This window comes from Elephas maximus, chromosome 26, assembly GCF_024166365.1.
Source record: "Elephas maximus indicus isolate mEleMax1 chromosome 26, mEleMax1 primary haplotype, whole genome shotgun sequence".
Classification (NCBI taxonomy): domain Eukaryota; kingdom Metazoa; phylum Chordata; class Mammalia; order Proboscidea; family Elephantidae; genus Elephas; species Elephas maximus.
This window is the reverse complement of record NC_064844.1, coordinates 33,552,313-33,571,325: the sequence shown is the minus strand read 5'-3', so window position 1 is coordinate 33,571,325 and position 19,013 is coordinate 33,552,313. Positions and strand designations below refer to the sequence as shown.

General features: G+C 38.8%; 1 protein-coding gene across 6 annotated transcripts in view; it reads left to right on the top strand.

Moving 5' to 3' along the window:
• The window catches only part of LTBP1 (latent transforming growth factor beta binding protein 1), a 740,867-nt gene that overhangs the window by 541,294 nt on the left and 180,560 nt on the right, over window positions 1-19,013 (top strand). The window lies entirely within an intron of this gene.

The following is a 19,013-nucleotide window of genomic DNA, read 5'->3' as shown; positions in this document are numbered from 1 at the left end:
TCTAAATGCATTCTACCAAAAGAACTTGAATAAGGTCCTTGACGTGGTCTTGGCAAAGTTGTTTCAGGGGCCACACACAGTAGAAAAAAGCCGGGCAGTCCTGTAAGCCAGAGGACACGTGGATGGGTGTTTTGAGGAAGGAAACCTGAACGAGTTCAGCAGGGAACACTTGCTGAAGAGGATCAAGATGTAACCGTTAACTGGAGCCCTCTGAAGCCAATGTTGTTAGTTGCCATTGAGTCAATTTTCTACTCACAGCAACCCCATGTGACAGAATAGAAATGCCCTATAGGGTTTTCTTGGCTGTAATATTTATGGGAGCAGATCTCCAGGTTTTTCTCTTGCAGAGTCACTGGGCAGGTTTAAGTTGCCAACCTTTTGGTTAGCAGCTGAGTGCTTAACCATTGTACCACCAGGCTCAGTGAGTAGTGCTTTTCTTTTGAGGCTTTGCCACAGTGTGGTTTATCAGAGCCATATTTCCAAAGTATTGACACAGTCTGCTCAAAGAAATTCATGTTTTTACATGAAGTGATCCATTCTGTGGGAACAGGTTCATATGCCAGTGTGTGTGACCTCTTAGAAAAATATAAAGCATATGTGTTTGCTGTAAAAAAATATAGAAAAAGAAGAAAACTTTTCTTATTCTTCTTCAAGGCAACACCTTCACTTGCCTTGCTGTGTAACAAATCCGTGCTTAAAAATGGAATTTAATAGAAAGGGGGTAGGAAGCACAGGAAGAGACAGTGGGAGACATGTTTTAAACATTTTAAAATATTAGTACCAGTAACATATCTTACCTTAAAAAAACAAAACGACAACAACAAAAAACTGCTGTTGATTATTTTGATAGCTCATGAATAGAAAGTGGCGTTTTGAGGCATTATGGCTGCCTTCTGTCTGTCTAGAAGGGTAGAATTCTATGGCCTGAGAGAATGGATGAAAGGTATCTCTGATACCACCCACGACTGAACTTAGACTAATGAATCATTTGTGTAAATATGGGACAATGTAGAAGTCCAGCGTGTTTTAGAAAATGTCCCATCCCTCCTTTGGTGTCTTTCTTAGTACCTCTGGTGGTATCAGAGTAACATTTTCTTACATATGCTTAGTGCCCTGCCAGCCAGGATCCATACTTTCAAGCTACATCACTGTATACTTAATCCATGTGGTGGTAATCAACTAGAAATCATCACATATTTGTCATGAATATAATTTCAACCTAATAGTTTCTATTTAAGATACTGGATTGGAAGAAAAGGCCATTCTTATTCATTTGATTTACTAAGACTAGGAGCACTCCTTGGAAACTCTGTGGGGCATTTCTACTCTGTCCTACAGGGTCGCTATGAGTCGGAATCGACTCGACGGCATTGGTTTTTAGGAGACTTAAAATTCTTTACTACTTCACTTAGAGTTGACTTGAGAAAAAATGATTCAAATATGTTGGTAAACTGCAGCACAGGAATATGTCGCATTTGAATTTTAAGCATTACTGATTTTTGAAGGCTTTTGTTCATACATGTAATAGTTCCACTGCAAAGCTGTGTCTGCAGAATGACATATACATATTTGATAATTGACAAATTGTATGTCGGGGGGCAGTGACTACTTGACCATATGTTTTACAAAAACCCCATATAGCCTTTTATTTTTTTCTGAATTCTTGAACTGAGTATATTAATTCATCTTCTAAGTTTTCTTTTTGCAAATATGATCAATATGTCTTTTCTGTTTTAAGAAGATGGCAGCAAAGGGTATAAAGGAAGGTATATCATTACAAAGAAAACCAAGAAAGCTCAATACCAATAATTTTCAAAGAAGGCTTCTACCTGTGACATAGAATAAATGATTAGAGGCATGTTTCTCACACTATTCAACTAAAGAACTCCATTTAACAGAGAAGATAATTCTTACCTGAGAGTCTAAAAGTATAACATGAAGACTACCTCTTGTCTTCATTTTTCTGTGGCATGTAGATTTTTTTAAAATAAACGCTTTCCTTATTATACAATAATACATGTTAATTACAGAAATTTTGAAAAATAGAGACAAATATAAAGAAGAAAATCTCTGTAATCCTAATACTTTGATATATTTCCTTCTACTTTTTTCTGTGTATATTTTAATGAAATTCTGTATTTCATTTTCAAATGGGTCAAATCTGAGTTCTAAAAAAAAGATGAGCAAATAGTTCTTAAAATACCTGGGCCATCATAGTTACGAAGCTTTCTTTCAGTTTGCCATACTGTGGTGGCTTGCGTGTTACAGTGATGCTGGAAGCTATGCAAACACTATTTCAGATATCAGCAATTTCACCAATGGTGGACAGTTTTCAGTGGTGCTTCTTGACTAAGACAGGCTAGGAAGAAGGACCTGATGATATACTTCTGAAAAAATGGCCAGTGAAAACCTTATGAATAGCAGCAGAACATTATGTGGTATAGTGCCAGATGAGCCCCTCAAGTTGGAAGACACTCAAAATATAACTGGGAAGAGCTGCCTCCTCAAAGAAGAGTTGGTCTTAATGACATGGATGGAGTCAAGCTTTTGGAACCTTCATTTGCTGATGTGGCATGACTCAAAATGAGAACAAACAGCTACAAACATCCATTAATAGTCGGAACATGAAATTAGGACGTATGAATCTAGGACAATTGGAAGTCATCAAAAATGAAATGGACCACAAAAATATTGATATCCTAGGCATTAGTTAGCTGAAATGGACTGGTATTGGCCATTTTAAATAGGACAAGCATATGGTCTATTATGGCAGGAATGAAAAATTGAAGAGGAATGGCATCGCATTCATCATCAAAAAGAACGTTTCAAGATCTACCCTGAAGTACAAGAACTGTCAGTGATCAGAAAACCAGTTGATACAACTTCTACAGGGAAGGCCAGTTAATACAACTGTTATTCAAATTTATGCACCAACCACTAATGCCAAAGATGAGGAAATTGAAGATTTTTACCAACTTCTGCAGTCTGAAATTCATCAAACATGCAATCAAGAGGCATTGATAATTACTGCTGATTGGAATGCAAAAGCTGGAAACAAAGAAGAAGGGTCAGAAGTTGGAAAATATGGCCTTGGTGTTAGAAACAACGCTGGAGATCCCATAATAGAATTTTGGAAGACCAGTGACTTCTTCATTGTAAATACCTTTTTTCAACAACATCAATGGCAACTATACACATCTTCCTTGCCTGATGGAATAGACAGGAATCAAATGAACTACAACTGTGGAAAGACACAAGATGCTCAGTATTATCAGTCAGAACAAGGCCAAGGGCCGACTGTGGAATAGACCATCAGTTGTGCCTGTGCAAATTCAAAATGAAGCTGAAAAAAATTAGAACAAGCCCACAGGAGCCAAAGAACAACCTTGAGAATACCCCACCTAAACTCACATATTGTCTCAAGAATAGATTTGACACATTGAACACTAATGACTGAAGATCAGACAAGTTGTGGAAAGACATTATAAGAACATCATACATAAAGAAACCAAACAATCATTAAAAAGATAGGAAAGAAAGGAAAGACCAAAATGGATGGCAGAAAAGACTCTGAAACTTGCTTTTGAATATAGAGTAGCTGAATGGAAGGAACGATGAAGTAAAAGAGCTGAACAGAAGATTTCAAAAGGTGACTCCACAAGACAAGGTAAAATATAATGAAATGTGCAAAGAACTGGAATTAGAAAACAAAGGGGAAGAACATGTTCAGGATTTCTCAAGCTGAAAGAACTGAAGAAAAAATTCAAGCTTCAAGTTGCAGTATTGAAGGATTCTATTGGGAAAATATTAAGCAACGCGCAAAGCATCAAAAGAAGATGGAAGGAATGAATACACAGAGTCGCTATACCAGAAAGAATTGGTTGATGTTCACCCGTATCAGGAGGTAGCATATGATCAAGAACTGAGGGTATTGAAGGACAGAGTCCAAACTGCACTGAAGGGAATGGCTAAAAACAAGGTTCCAGGAATTGATGGAATACAACTGAGATGTTTCAACAAATGGTTGCAGAGCTAAAGGTGCTCACTTGTCTATGTCAAGAAATTTGGAAAACAACTTTCTGGCCAACCAACTGGAAGAGATCCATATCTGTGCCCATACCAAAGAATGGTGATCTAACAGAACGTGGAAATTATTGAACCATACCATTAATATCACACAAAAGTAAAATTTTGCTGAAGGTCATTCAAAAGCAGCTGCAGCAGTACATTGACAAGGAACTTCCAGAAATTCAAGCTGGATTCAGAAGAGGACGTGGGACAAAGGATAGCGTTGCTTATGTCAGATGGATTCTGGGTGGAAGCGGAGAATAGCAGAAAGATGTTTACCTGTGTTTTACTGACTATGCAAAGTCAATGTGTGGATCATAACAAATTATGGATAACATTGATAAGAATGGGAATTCCCGAGCACTTAACTATGTTCATGAGGAACCTGTACATAGACCAAGAGGCACTTGTTCAAAACAACAAGTGCATACTGCGTGATTTAAAGTCAAGAAACCATACTTATTCAATCTCTATGCTGAGCAAATAGTCTGAGAAACAGGACTATATGAAAAAGAATGGGGCATTAGGATTAGAGGAAGACTTGTTAATAACCTGCGATATGCAGAAGATACAACCTTGCTTGTCGAAAGTGAAGAGGACTTGAAGCACTTACTGATGAAGATCAAAGATTACAGCCTTCAGTATGGATTACGCCTCAATATAAAGAAAAAAAAATTCTCACAACTGGACCAATAAACAAAATCATCATAAACAGAGAAAAGAAGTTGTCAAGGATTTCATTTTACTTGGATGCATAATCAATGCCCATGAAGGCAGAAGTCAAGAAATCAAATGATGTATTGCATTGGGCACATCTGCTGCAAAAGACCTCTTAAAGTGTTGAAAAGCAAAGATGTCACTTTGAGGACTCAGTTCACCTGACCCAGGCCATGGTATTTTCAGTTGCCTCATGTGCATGTGAAAGCTGGACAGTGAATCAGAAAGACCAAAGAAGAATTGATGACTTTGAATTATGGTTTTGGCAAAGAATATTGAATATAGAATGAACTGCCAGAAGAACAAACAACATACAGTCAGGGAGGCGGGGCCAAGATGGTAAAGTAGTCAGATGCTTCTGGCGAGCTCTCTTACAACAAAGACCCCCCAAAAACAAGTAAAATAATTATATTTTTGACAAGCTAGGAGCCCTGAACATCAAAGGCAAACATAGAAAATGGACTGAGTGGCGGGGGAGGGAGAGATGGTTCAGAAACGGAGAAGAGTTGCCGGACCTGAATCACCAGGAACCCTCAGGTACCATTACCAGGAGCTACTGGTTTTTCTTTTTTTTTACTGCAGCAGGCTGGTGGTAGCATTCGGCCACAGTTTCCTCAGGGAGAAACAGGCAGCTACATAGCCTACTCATACCTCCGGAACCAGAAAAGAAAGGCACTCTTGGCAAAAGTTAAGTACTGGCGTATGTTTTACCGTGCCCCCAGTGCCCAAGCCAGCTTCAGTGGCTGTTGATTTCCCTGGGCCTGAGATAGGCCCTGAAATAAGTGCCGCTGAGTGCTCTGAGCCATTCTCCCGGCCTTGGAGAAGGAATAAATTCACAATTGGCGGAAAAGATAATTAGCCAGCTCCACGAACCGGGGGAGCTCAGTACAGAAGTGGCTCCTGTCTAGGCATAAATGGCGCGTAGTATTTGAATAACATTTCCCCCTGCATGGACCTCTGTGAGCCTATTACAGGAGAATAGACCCTTGTTAGCAGACTACAACTGTTTCAGCTGTGTGGTGGAGCAGTGGCTGTTTGACGTTTGACATTGCTTTGCCTATTAAACAGGGTTCTCACCTACCCACATCAGGAACCTAAGGACTGGTAGCTCCATTAAGATCACCCAGCCACCCACAACAGGGGTCCAAGGAAAACTAGTACCTCCCAGTCCTTACAGCCAAAAACATTGGGTGCCCATGGTCCATCTATAGAACCCACCCATCTGCACACTACAGGGAACAGGAACACACTTTCCTCAGAGACACTCAGAGGTCGGTTCTCAACCCCTTGCCTTGTTCAGAGCATGACCCACTGCTGCAGCCAGATACTGGTACCTACATCAATCACCCCTGCCCCTCTAAGACTGTAGAACAGAGCCTGTACTACATACTGGATGATCAGCTACCTGGACACCTGAGCTGAATTCATACAAGAAAAGTGAATGGACTTTTAGACTGATATACCTGATAACAGCTCTAGCCATCTGGGGACAGGATATCAGAGCTCTGAAGGTGAAAATAATCAAGCTAGATCACTCAGGCAACCTATTTGGGCATATCAAAAGAAAACAAAAGCAAGAAGCTAGGATACTGTAAGCAAACATAAAATAAACTAATTCCGTAACTTATAGATGGCTTGGAGACAACAGTCAATATCAAGTCATATAATTAAGCAGACCATGATCGCTTCAACAAGCTCTCAAAACAAAGAATCAAGGGATCTACTGGATGAAGTTCCCTTCCTGGAATTACCAGATACAGAATACAAAAGATTAATATACAGAACTCTTGAAGACATCAGGAACAAGATCAGGAAGGAGATCAGGCAATACTCAGAAGCACCCAAGGAACACACAGATAAAGCAGTTGAAGAAATTAAAAAGTTTATTCAAGAACATAATGAAAATTTTAATAAGCTGCAAGAATCCATAGACATAAATCAGAAATTCAGAAGCTTAATAAAATTACAGAAGTAGACAACTTAATAGAAAGTCAGAGGAGCAGAATTGTGGAGCTGGAAGCCAGAATAAGTGAAGTTGAAGATAAAACACATGGCACCAATATATTTGAAGAAAAATGAGATAAAAGAATTAAAAAAAATGAAGAAACCCTAAGAATCATGTGGGACTCTTTCAAGAGAAATAACTTACGAACGATTGGAGTACCAGAACAGCGAGGGATAATGGAAAATACAGAGAGAATTGTTGAAGATTTGTTGGCAGAAAACTTCCTTGATATCATGAAAGATGAGAAGATATCTATCCAAGATGCTCATCAAACTCCACATAAGGAAGATGTTAAAAGAAAGTCACCAAGACATGTTATAATCAAACTTGCCAAAAGCAAAGATAGAGAATGTTAAGAGTGGCTAGGGATAAATGAAAAGTCACCTACAAAGGAGATTCATTAAGAATAAGCTCAGACTACTTGCCATGCAGACAAGAAGGCAATGTGATGACCCATATAAAGCACTGAAGGAAAAAAATTGCCAGCCAAGAATCGTGTATCCAGCAAAACTGTCTCTCAAATATGAAGGCGAAATTAGGATATTTCAGACCAACGGGAGTTGAGGGAGTTTGTGAAAACCAAACCAAAACTGCAAGGAATACTCGAGGGAGTTCTCAGATTAGGAAATCGATAATATCAGATATCAACACAAGACTAGAACACAGGACAGAGCAACCAGATGACAACCCACATAGGAAAATCACAGAAATAAATCAAGATAAAAAAATTGTCAAAACAGGGTAGCAGCAATGTGATTATGTAAAAGAAGACAACATTAAAACAATAAAGAGGGACTAGGAAATGTAGTCCTAGGTCTTTCATATGGAGAGGAAGACAAGATGATATAAAGAAATAAAAGACATGTATAAACTTAGAAACTTATTAAAATAGAGGTAAATACTAAGGTAACCATAAAGGAGACTAACAGTCTACTCATCAAAATAAAACGCAAGAAAAATAGAGACTCCACAGAAGCAAAATCAACTACAACGAATAAGAAGAAAAGACAATATATAAACTACTCAGCACAAAAATTTATGTGGGAAACAGAAACTATCAACACCATACAAAAAAGACATCAGAATAACAGCACTAAACTTATACCTAGCCATAATTGTGCTGAATGTAAATGCACTAAATTCACCAATAAAGAGACAGAGAGTGGCAGAATGGATGAGAAAGAAAGATCTGCCTATATATTGCCTATAAGAGACACACCTTAGACTTAGAACTAAAACTCAAAGGGTGAAAAAAATTATATCAAACAAACAACACCAAAAAAGAGCAGGAGTGGTAATATTAATTTCTGACAAAATAGACTTTAAAGTTAAATCCACCACAAAGGATAAGGAAGGACACTATATATAATGATTAAAGGGACAATATACCAAGAGGATATAACCATATTAAATATTTACGCAGCCAGTGACAGGGCTGCAAGGTACATGAAACAAACTCAAACAGCATTGAAAAGTGAGATAGACAGCTCCACAATTATACTAGGAGATTCAACACACCACTTTTGGGGAAGGACAGGTCATCCACAAAGAAGCTCAATAAAGATACAGAAGATCTAAATGCCACAGTCAACCAGTTCGACCTTATCGACACATATAGAACACTCCACCCAACAGCAGCCAAGTATACTTTCTTTTCTAGTGCACATGGAGTGTTCTCACTAATGAGATAGTAGACAAGAACTATTCTAGGTGAAGGGAAAGACAACACACAATACAGGAGAGGTCAGCACAACTGGACTAAACCAAAAGCAAAGAAGTTTCCTGAATAAATTGAATTTCTAGGGCCAGTGTAGCAGGGGTAGGGGTTTGAGGACCATGGTTTCAGGGGACATCTATGTCAGTTGGCATAGTAAAATCTATTAAGAAAACATTCCAAATCCCACTTTGGAGAGTGACTTCTGGAGTCTTAAACGATAGTACATCCATGAGTCTCAACCCACTTGGAGCAAAAGAGAATGAAGAATACCAAAAATACAAGGTAATTTTGAGCCCAAGAGACAGAAAGGGCCACATAAACCAGAGACTACCTCAGCCTGAGACCAGAAGAACTAGGTGATACCCAGCTAAAGCCAATGACTGCCCAGACAGGGAACACAAAAGAGAACACCCGAGGGAGCAGGAGAGCAGTGGGATGCAGACCTGAAGTTCTCATAAAAGTACCAGACTTAATGGTCTGACTGAGACTAGAAGGACCCTAGAGGTCATGGTTCCGAGACCTTCTGTTAGCCTAAGACAGCAACAATTCCCAAAGCCACTTCTTCAGACAGGGATTGGACTATGAGATAGAAACTGATACTGATGAGGAGTGAGCTTCTTGGATCAAGTAGACACATTAGACTATGTAGGCAGCTCCTCTCTGGATGAGAGATGAGAGGGCAGAGGGGGTCAGAAGCTGGCCGAATGGACACGAAAATAGAGAGTGGAGGGAAGGAGTGTACTGTCTCATTAGGGGGTGAGGAACTAGGAGTTTATAGCAAGGTGTATATAGATATTTGTATGAGAGATTGACTTCATTTGTACACTAAAGGCACAATAAAATTAAAAAAAAAAAAAAAAAGTGCAGCCAGAACGCTCCTAAGAATGGAAGATGGCAAGACTTCATCTCATGTTTTGGACATGTTATCTGGAGGGATCGGTTCCTGTAGAAGGGTATCATGCTTGGTAGAGGGTCAGCGAAAAAGAGGAAGATCCTGAATGAGATGGATTGACACAGTGGCTTCAAAATTGGGCTCAAGCATAACAATCTTTGTGAGGATGCCGCAACACTGACCAGTATTTTGTTCTTTTACAGGGTGGTCACTGTTTTTTTATTTTTTATTTTTTTTGTGCTTTCCGTGAAAGTTTACAAATCAGGTTAGTCTCTCACACAAAAACTTAACACCTTGCTACATGTTCCCAATTGCTGTCCCCCTAATGAGACAACCAGCTCCCTCCCTCCACTCTCTCTTTTCATGTCCATTTCACCAGCTTCTAACCCCGTCTACCCTCTCATATCCCCTCCAGGGAGGAGATGCCAACATAGTGTCAAGCGTCTACCTGATCCAAGGACTTCACTCCTCACCAGCATACCTCTCCAACCCATTGTCCAGTCCAATCCCTGTGTGAAGAGTTGGCTTTGGGAATGGATCCTGTCCTGGGCCAACAGATGGTCTGGGGGCCCTGACCATCGGGGTCCTTCTAGTCTCAGTCAGACCATTAGGTCTGGTCTTTTTACCAGAATTTGGGGTCTGCATCCCACTGCTCTCCTGCTCCCTCAGGGGTTCTCTGTTGTGTTCCCCGTCAGGACAGTCATCGGTTGTAGCCAGGTTCCATGTAGTTCTTCACCTTGTGTCCTTGGTGTTCTTCATTCCCCTTTGATCCAGGTGGGTTGAGACCAATTGATGCGCCTTAGATGGCCACTTGCTAGAGATTAAGACCCCAGATGCCACTCTCCAAAGTGGGTTGCAGAATGTTTTCTTAATAGATTTTATTATGCCAATTGACTTTGATGTCCTCTGAAACTGTGGTCCCCAAACCCCTCCCCCTGCTACACTAGCATTCGAAGCATTCAGTTTATACAGGAAACTGCTTTCGGTTTAGTCCAGTTGTGCTGACCTCTCCTGTATTGTGTGTTGTTGCCCTCCCCCGTCTCGTAACTATCAAAGAATATTTTCCTCTCTGTTTGAACTATTTCTTCAGTTCTAATAATAGTGGTCTTATACAATATTTGTCCTTTTACAACTGACTAATTTCACTCAATATAATGCCTTCCAGATTCCTCCATGTTATGAAATGTTTCACAGATTCATCACTGTTCTTTATCGATGTGTACTTTTCCATTGTGTGAAAATACCATAATTTATTTTTCCATTCATCCATTGAGGGGCACCTTGGTTGCTTCCATCTTTTTGGTATTGTAAACAGTGCTAGAATAAACATGGGTGTGCCTATATCTGTTCGTGTAAAGGCTCTTATTTCTCTACGGTATACTCCAAGGAGTGGGATTACTGGATCGTATGGTAGGTCTATGTCTAGCTTTTTAAGGAAGTGCCATATCGATTTCCAAAGTGGTTGTACCATTTTACATTCCCACCAGCAGTGTATAAGTGTTCCAGTCTCTCCACAGCCTCTCTAACATTTATTATTTTGTGTTTTTTGGATTAATGCCAGCCTTGTTGGAGTGAGATGAAATCTCATTGTAGTCTTGATTTGCATTTCTCTAATGGCTAAGGATTGTGAGCATTTCCTCATGTAACTGTTAGCTACCTGAATGTCCTCTTTAGTCAAGTCTCTGTTCATATCTTTTGCCCATTTTTCACTTGGGTTATTTGTCTTTTTGTAGTTGAATTTTTGCAGTATCATGTAGATTTTAGAGATCAGGGATTGATCAGAAATGTCATAGCTAAAAACTTTTCCCAGTCTGTAGGTAATCTTTTTACTCTTTCGGTGAAGTCTTTGGATGAGGATTGCTGTTTGATTTTTAGGAGCTCCCAGTTATCTAGTTTTTTTTCTGCATTGTTAGTAATGTTTTGTATGCTGTTTATGCCATGTATTAGGGCTCCTAATGTTGTCCCTATTTTTTCTTCCATGATCTTTATACTTTTAGATTTTATAATTAGGTCTTCGATCCATTTTGAGTTAGTTTTTATGCGTGGTGTGAGGTATGGGTCTTGTTTCACTTTTTACAGATGGATATCCAATTATGACAGCACCATTTGTGAAAAAGACTGTCTTTCCCCATTTAACTGTTTTGGGGCCTTTGTCAAATATCAACCACTTATATGTAGATGGATTTATGTCTGGCTTCTCAATTCTGTTCCATTGGTCAATGTATCTGTTGTTGTACCAGTACCAGCTTGTTTTGACTACTCTGGCAGTATAATAGGTTCTAAAACCAGGTAGAGTAAGGCCTCCCACTTTGTTCTTCTTTTTCGGTGATGCTTTACTTATCTGGGCCCTCTTTCCCTTCCATATGAAGTTGGTGATTTCTCTCTCCATCTCATTAAAAAATGTCATTGGAATTTGGATTGGAATTGCATTTTATGTATAGATCACTTTTGGTACAGTAGATGTTTTTATAATGTAAAGTCTTCCTATCCATGAGCAAGGTATATTTTCCCACGTAGAAAAAAAAAAAAATTTTTTTTTTTTTTTAATGTAGGTAGGTATCTTTTGGTTTCTTGCAGAAGTATTTTGTAGTTTTCCTTGTATAAGTGTTTTACATCTCTGGTAAGATTTATTCCTAAGTATTTTATCTTCTTGGGCGCTACTGTAAATGACATTGATTTGGTGATTTCCACTTCAATCTTCTTTTTGTTGGTGTAGAGAAATCCAACTGATTTTTGTATGTTTATCTTGTATCATGATACTCTGCTGAACTCATCTACTAGTTTCGTTAGTTTTCTTGAGGATTCCTTAGGATTTTCTGTGTATAAGATCATGTCATCTGCAAATAGAGATAGTTTTACTTCTTCCTTGCCAATCTGGATGCCCTTAATTTCTTTATTGTACCTAATTGCTCTGGCTAGGACTTCTAGCACGATGTTGAATAATAGTGGTGATAAAGGGCATCCTTGTCTGGTTCCCGATCTCAAGGGGAATGCTTTCAGGCACTCTCCATTTAGGATGATGTTGGCTATTGTCTTTGTATAAATGCCTTTGATTATGCTTAGGAATATTCCCTCTATTCCTATTTTGCTGAGAGTTTTTATCATGAATGAGTGTTGAACTTTGTCAAATGCCTTTTCTGCATCAGTTGGTAAAATCATGTGATTTTTGTCTTTTATTTATGTGGTGGATTACATTGATTGTTTTTCTAATGTTGAACCATCCCTGCATACCTGGTATGAATCCCACTTGGTCATGGTGAATTATTTTTTTGATATGTTGTTGAATTCTATTGGCTAGAATTTTGTTGAGGATTTTTGCTTCTGTGTTCATGAGGGATATAGGTCTGTAATTTTCTTTTTTGGTGGGTGCTTACATGGTTTTGGTATCAGGGATATAGTGGCTTCATAGAATGAGTTTGGGAGTTTTCCTTCCTTTTCTATGCTCTGAAATACCTTTAGTAGTAGTGGTGTTAACTCTTCTCTGAAGGTTTGGTAGAACTCGGCAGTGAAGCTGTCCGGACCAGGGCTTTGTTTTGTTGGGAGTTTTTTGATTACCTTTTCAATCTCTTCTCTTGTTATGCGTCTATTTAGCTGTTCAACCTCTGTTTGTGTTAGTTTAGGTAGGTAGTGTGTTTCTAGGAATTCATCCATTTCTTCTATGTTTTCATATTAGAGTACAATTTTTCATACTAATCTGATGATTTTTTTAAATTTCAGTTGGGTCTGTTGTAATATCACCCATTTCATTTCTTATTCAGGTTACTTATTTCCTCTCCTTTTCTTTTTTTATCAGTTTGGCCAGTGGTTTATCAATTTTGTTTTTTTCAAAGAATCAGCTTTTGGTCTTGTCAATTCTTTCAACAATTTTTCTGTTTTCTATTCCATTTAGTTCTGCTCTAATTTTTATTATTTGTTTTCTTCTAGTGTGTGAGGGTTTCTTGTGTTGTTCTCTATTTGCTCAAGTTATAGGGGTAATTCTTTGATATTGGCCCTTCTTTTTGTATGTGTGGAATTATTGATATAAATTGATCTCTGAGCACTGTCTTTGCTGTGCCCCAAAGGTTCTGATAGAAAGTGTTTTCATTCTCTTTGGATTCTATCAATTTCCTTATTGCATCCTTAATGTCTTCTATAATCCAGTCTTTTTTTGGCCAGGGTATTATTCACTTTCCAAGTGTTTAATTTCTTTTCCCTGCTTTTCCTTTTCTAGATTTTCACTTTTATGGCCTTATGGTCAGAGAAGATGCTTTGTAATATTTCAGTGTTTTGGATTCTGCTAACGCTTGCTTTATGACCTAATATGTGGTCTATTCTAGAGAATGTTCCATGTGCACTAGAAAAGAAAGTATACTAGGTTGCTCTTGGGTGAGTGTTCTGTATATATCTATGAGGTCAAGTTGGTTGATTGTGGCATTTAAATCTTCCATGTCTTTATTGTACTTCCTTCTGGATGTCCTGTCCTTCACCAAAAGTGGTGTGTTGAAGTCTGCTACTATTGTGGAGCTGTCTGTCTCACATTTCAGTGCTGATAGAGTTTGTTTTATGTATCTTGCAGCCCTGTCACTGGTTGCACAAATATTTAGTATGGTTATATCTTCTTGGTATATTGTCCCTTTAATCATTATATAGTGTCCTTCCTTATCCTTTCTGATGGATTTAACTTTAAAGTCTATTTTGTCAGAAATTAATATTGCCACTCCTGTTCTTTTTTGATTGTTGTTTGCTTGATATATTTTTTTCCATCTTTTAAGTTTTAGTTTGTGGTGTGTCTCTAAGTCTAAGGTGTGTCTCTTGTAGGCAGCGTATAGATGGATCGTGGTTTTTAATCCATTCTGCCACTCTCTGTCTCTTTATTGGTGCATTTAGTCCATTTACATTCAGTGAAATTATGAATAGGTATGAATTTAGTGCTATCATTTTGATGTTTTTTTGTGTGTGTTGTTGACAGTTTCTTCTTCCCACTTAATTTTATGTCCTGAGTAGATTATCTTTATGTATTGTCCTTTCCTCATATTCGTTGTTGTTGATTTTGTTTCTGCTGAGTCTCAATTTTTTTTTTTTTTATTTTAATGTGTAGGATAGTTTGTATCCTTTATGGTTACCTTATTATTTACCCCTGTTTTTCTAAATTTAAACCTAACTTTTATTTCTTTGTATTGCCTTATCTTCCTTTCCATATGTAAGATCTGTGACTACATTCTTAGTCCCTCTTTATTGTTTTAATGTTGTCTTCTATTACATAATAACAGCACTGTTACCCTGTTTTGAACTTTTTTTAATCTTGATTTATTTTATTTTATTTTCCTGTCTGGGTTGACATCTGATTGCTCTGCCCAGTGTTCTAGTCTTGGGTTGGTACTTGATATTATTGATTTTCTACCCATAGAACTTCATTTTAGTATTTCTTGTAGTTTTGATTTGGTTTTTACAAATTCTCCAAACTTCTGTTTATCTGGAAATGTCCTAATTTTCACCTTCACATTTGAGAGACAATTTTGTTAGACATATGATTCTGCACTCGCAGTTTTTTCCTTCGATTTTTTACATAAGTCATCCCATTGCCTTCTTGCCTGCATGGTTTCTGCCGAGTAGTCCGAGTTTATTCTTTTTGGCTCTCCTTTGTAGGTGACTTTTCGTTTATCCCTAGCTGCTCTTAAAATTCTCTCTTTAACTTTGTTTTTCGCAAGTTTGACTATAATGTGTCTTGGTGACTTTCTTTTATCATCTTCCTTATGTGGAGTTTGATGAGCATCTTGGATAGATATCTTCTCATCTTTCACAATATCAGGATTGTTTTCTGCCCAGAAATCTTCAGCAATTCTCTCTGTATTTTCCGTTATCCCTCTGTTCTAGTACTTCAATCAGTTGTAGGTTTTTTCTCTTGAGAGAGTCCCACATGATTCTTAAGGTTTCTTCGTTTTTTTTTTTTTAATCTTTTATCTGATTTTTCTTCAAATGTGTTAGTGCCAAGTGCATCATCTTCAAGTTCAGAAATTCTGCCTTCCACTTGCTCAAATCTGCTCCTCTGACTTTCTATTCAGTTGTCTACTTCTGTAATTTTATTGTTAATCTTTTGAATTTCTGGTTGCTGTCTATCTGTGGGTTTTTTCAGCTTATTAAATTTTTCATTATGTTCCTTAGTAAACTTTCTAATTTCTTCCATTGCTTTGTCTGTGTGTTCCTTGGCTTGTTCTGTGTATTTCCTCATTTCCTTCCAGATGTCTTGAAGGTTTCTGTATATTAATCTTTTGTATTCTGCCTTTTGTAATTCCAGCAGGGCACTTTCGTCTAAAGATCCCTGGATTCTTTGTTTCGAGAGCTTATTGAAGTGATTATGGTCTGTTTCTTTATGTGACTTGATATTGACTGTCGTCTCCGAGCCATCTATAAGTTACTGTATTAGTTTATTTTATGTTTGCTTACTGTGTCATAGCTTCTTGCTTAGTTTTGTTTTGATATGCCCAAATGGGTTGCTTGAGTGAGCTAGCTTGATTATTTTCAATTTTCAAGCTCTGACATCCTGTCCCCAGATGGCTAGAGCTGTTATCAGGTATATCAGTCTAGGAGTCCATTCACTTTTCTTGTATGAATTCAGCTCAGGTGCCCAGGTAGCTGATCATCAAGTGTGTGGAACAGGCTTTGTCCTACAGTGTTAGAGGGGAAGGGGTGATTGGTATAGGTACCGGTATCTGGTTGCAGCAGGGGGTCACACTCTGAACAAGGCAGGGGGCTGAGAATCATCCCCCATGTGTCTCTGAGGAAAGCGTGTCCCTTTTCCCTAGAGCATACAGGTGGGTGGGTTCTGCAGATGGACCATGGGCACTCAGTGTTTTTGGTTGTAAGGACTGGGAGGCATCAGTTATTCTGGGACCTCTGTTGCAGGTGGCTGGGTGACCTGAGTGGAGCTACCAGTCCTTAGGCCTCAGATATGGGTAGGTGAGGACCCTGTTGAATAGGCAATGCAGCATCGAACATCAAATGCCCACCTCTCCGCCGCACAGCTGAAATGGTTGGAGTCTGCCCACAAGGGCCTATTTTCCCGAAATAGGCCCACACAGGTCCATGCAGAGGGGAAAGATACTCAAAGTCCACAGACTACTTATGCCTGGACAGGAGCCGCTTCTGTCCTGAGCTCCCCCAGTTAGTCGAGCTGGCAATAACTGTAAATTTATTCCTTCTCCAAGGCCGGGAGGATGGCTCTAGGCACTCAACAGGGCCTATCTCAGGCCCAGGGAATTCAGCTGCTGAAGCCAGCTTGGGGGTGGCAGGGGGCAGTGAAATATACACAAGCATTTAGCTTTTGCCGAGAGCACTGTTCCCTGGTTCTGAAGGTGTGAGTAGGCTGTGTGGGTGGCTGCTTCTCCTTGAGGAAACCGCAGCCAATCGCTAGTACCAGCCCACCGCCACTGCTCCCAGAATTGTGCCTGAGGGGTCCCCGCAATTCAAGTCTGGTAACTTCTGTCTGCTTCTGAACCGTCTCTTCCTCCCCCTGCCCCTCAGTTTTTTTTTTCTAAGCTCGGCTTTGATGTTCAGGGCTCCTATCTTTTCATAAATATACTCCTTCCCCTTGTTTTTTTGGGCCTTTGTTGTAAAGAGAGCTCGCCGGAACCGCCTTATCTATTCTGCCATCTTGGCTCCACCTCCGTTGGTTAGTGTTAGTCTGAACTGATTTCATGGCACTTAAGAACAACATGCATTTTTCTGTCCTATTAATGGTCATATAATATTTCATGTTAGGTAGGTATCAAAATTCATTGTCTTTTGTTATAGCCTGTCACTTCAGTAAACAATCATATTAATCATTTATTATTCCTTTTGATTTTTTTAAATTTTTTACATAATTTGGTAATATACCAAAAACCAAACCCATTGCCTTTAAGTCAATTACAACTCATAGTGACCCTACAGGACAAATTTGAACTGCCCCATAGGGCTTCAAGGAGCACCTGGAGGATTCTAACTGCTGACCTTTTGGTTAGCAGCCATAGCTCTCAACCGCTGTAACATCGTGGTTTACAATTGGTAATATAGTGACTGTAAACAAATTTATATTTCTGATACTGAATTAGCATAAGTAGGCTCATAAAACATATAAGTATTTTGTAAATGTAAGACTTGCTCATACATTTTTCATACATCCAGGTGATTCTGCAGAGAATACTGCAGCTCTGCACATCCTTCCTTTTGAAGCCAGTGAGTTTTCTAATGACTCCATTAAGCCATCTTAAAATTGCAGCATGGTATCTGACACTGTATCAAAGAATGAAGAATGTTGTTTTGGAGAGCAACTTCAACCCTGATTTAGGTCATTTCCATGGTGAATCATCATTAAAGCACTGTTTTTCACATCCTTTTTCTATAGAATGCATAGTTGGGTTATTATGGACAATATCACACCTCTTTTTCTTCTCATTCAAACCACAGACCCTCTAACAAGGCTTCGCTCTCTGCCGTCTTGCTCACAGTCACAGCCTAGTACTAGTGTTTTCTTGGGCTCATCCATACCAGCATCTCATTTAAGCTTTTTTATTATTATTATTATTATGAAGACAATTAGCTCAAGGTAGTATGGTTATAAATGTAAGTTTGTTTATTATATATTCTTAAATGACTTCAATATGAACAACAACAATTAGTATCTAACTTTGTGCATGTATATGTGACAAGCATTGGGCTAAATGCATTATTTAGGTTATCTCCTTTGAAGCTCACACACTGAAGTTGGTACTCTGATTATTTCCCCTTTACACTGACAGAAAAGTGAGGCTCAGAATAGTTAAGTAACTTGCCCTGCTTTACGGAGCTAGTAAATGGCAGCAGATTTGTCTCCAAGCCTGAGTTTTTATCAGCTCTTCTGCCTCCACTATGGCAGTGTATCTCCTCATAAGTGGACATTAAAAATAGAGTACATTAGGGAAGTAATTCATCCCGGAATGCCACTGGTGTCTCCTCATGAATACTATGGTCCTTGAGTCTCTTCATCAGTGAAGCTCATTTGATGGGTTCCACCCATCATGAACTTGTATGGCCCTACCTCCACTGCAGTGTGTCTGTGAGTGGTGTGAGGATTCAGACAGGCTTAATCTGAGCAGACTTTACAGAAGAAGCATGTCTCCAGCAGGGATTTTTAGGAGTCAGGGAGGAATTCAGCACAGAAAATTTGAAAGAAGATTCTACCATACCGGTATAAATAAAATGTGTTCACATTGGTACTGGCAAATTAAGAGCAAGGTATTCCTAGACATTTTGCTTTGACTAGAAGTGAGAAGCCTTTCTTGGGGATTAAGTGAGAAATGTTGGGGGGGTTTAGACATACATGTTGAAACTTGAATTTGGTGTGCTATCGAGCAGAAACTTACTGTTTATTTCTTATCAGGAGAAATCACACAGGGATTTAAACTCCATCACCAAAGATGGATTGGAGTGGGTAGAAATCCACTGAAAAACAGTCCTGGGAGTTGTTTGATTAAGAATTGATCTTACGGTGCCCAACATGGCTTCTTTCTACCTTTCCAGTTCATCTTAGAAGTTGTTTCATTAGGAAGTACTGATGACCTTGGGTAGGACAACTGATCAACAAAATTTATCCCTGACTTCAGAGGTCACCTTTGGTC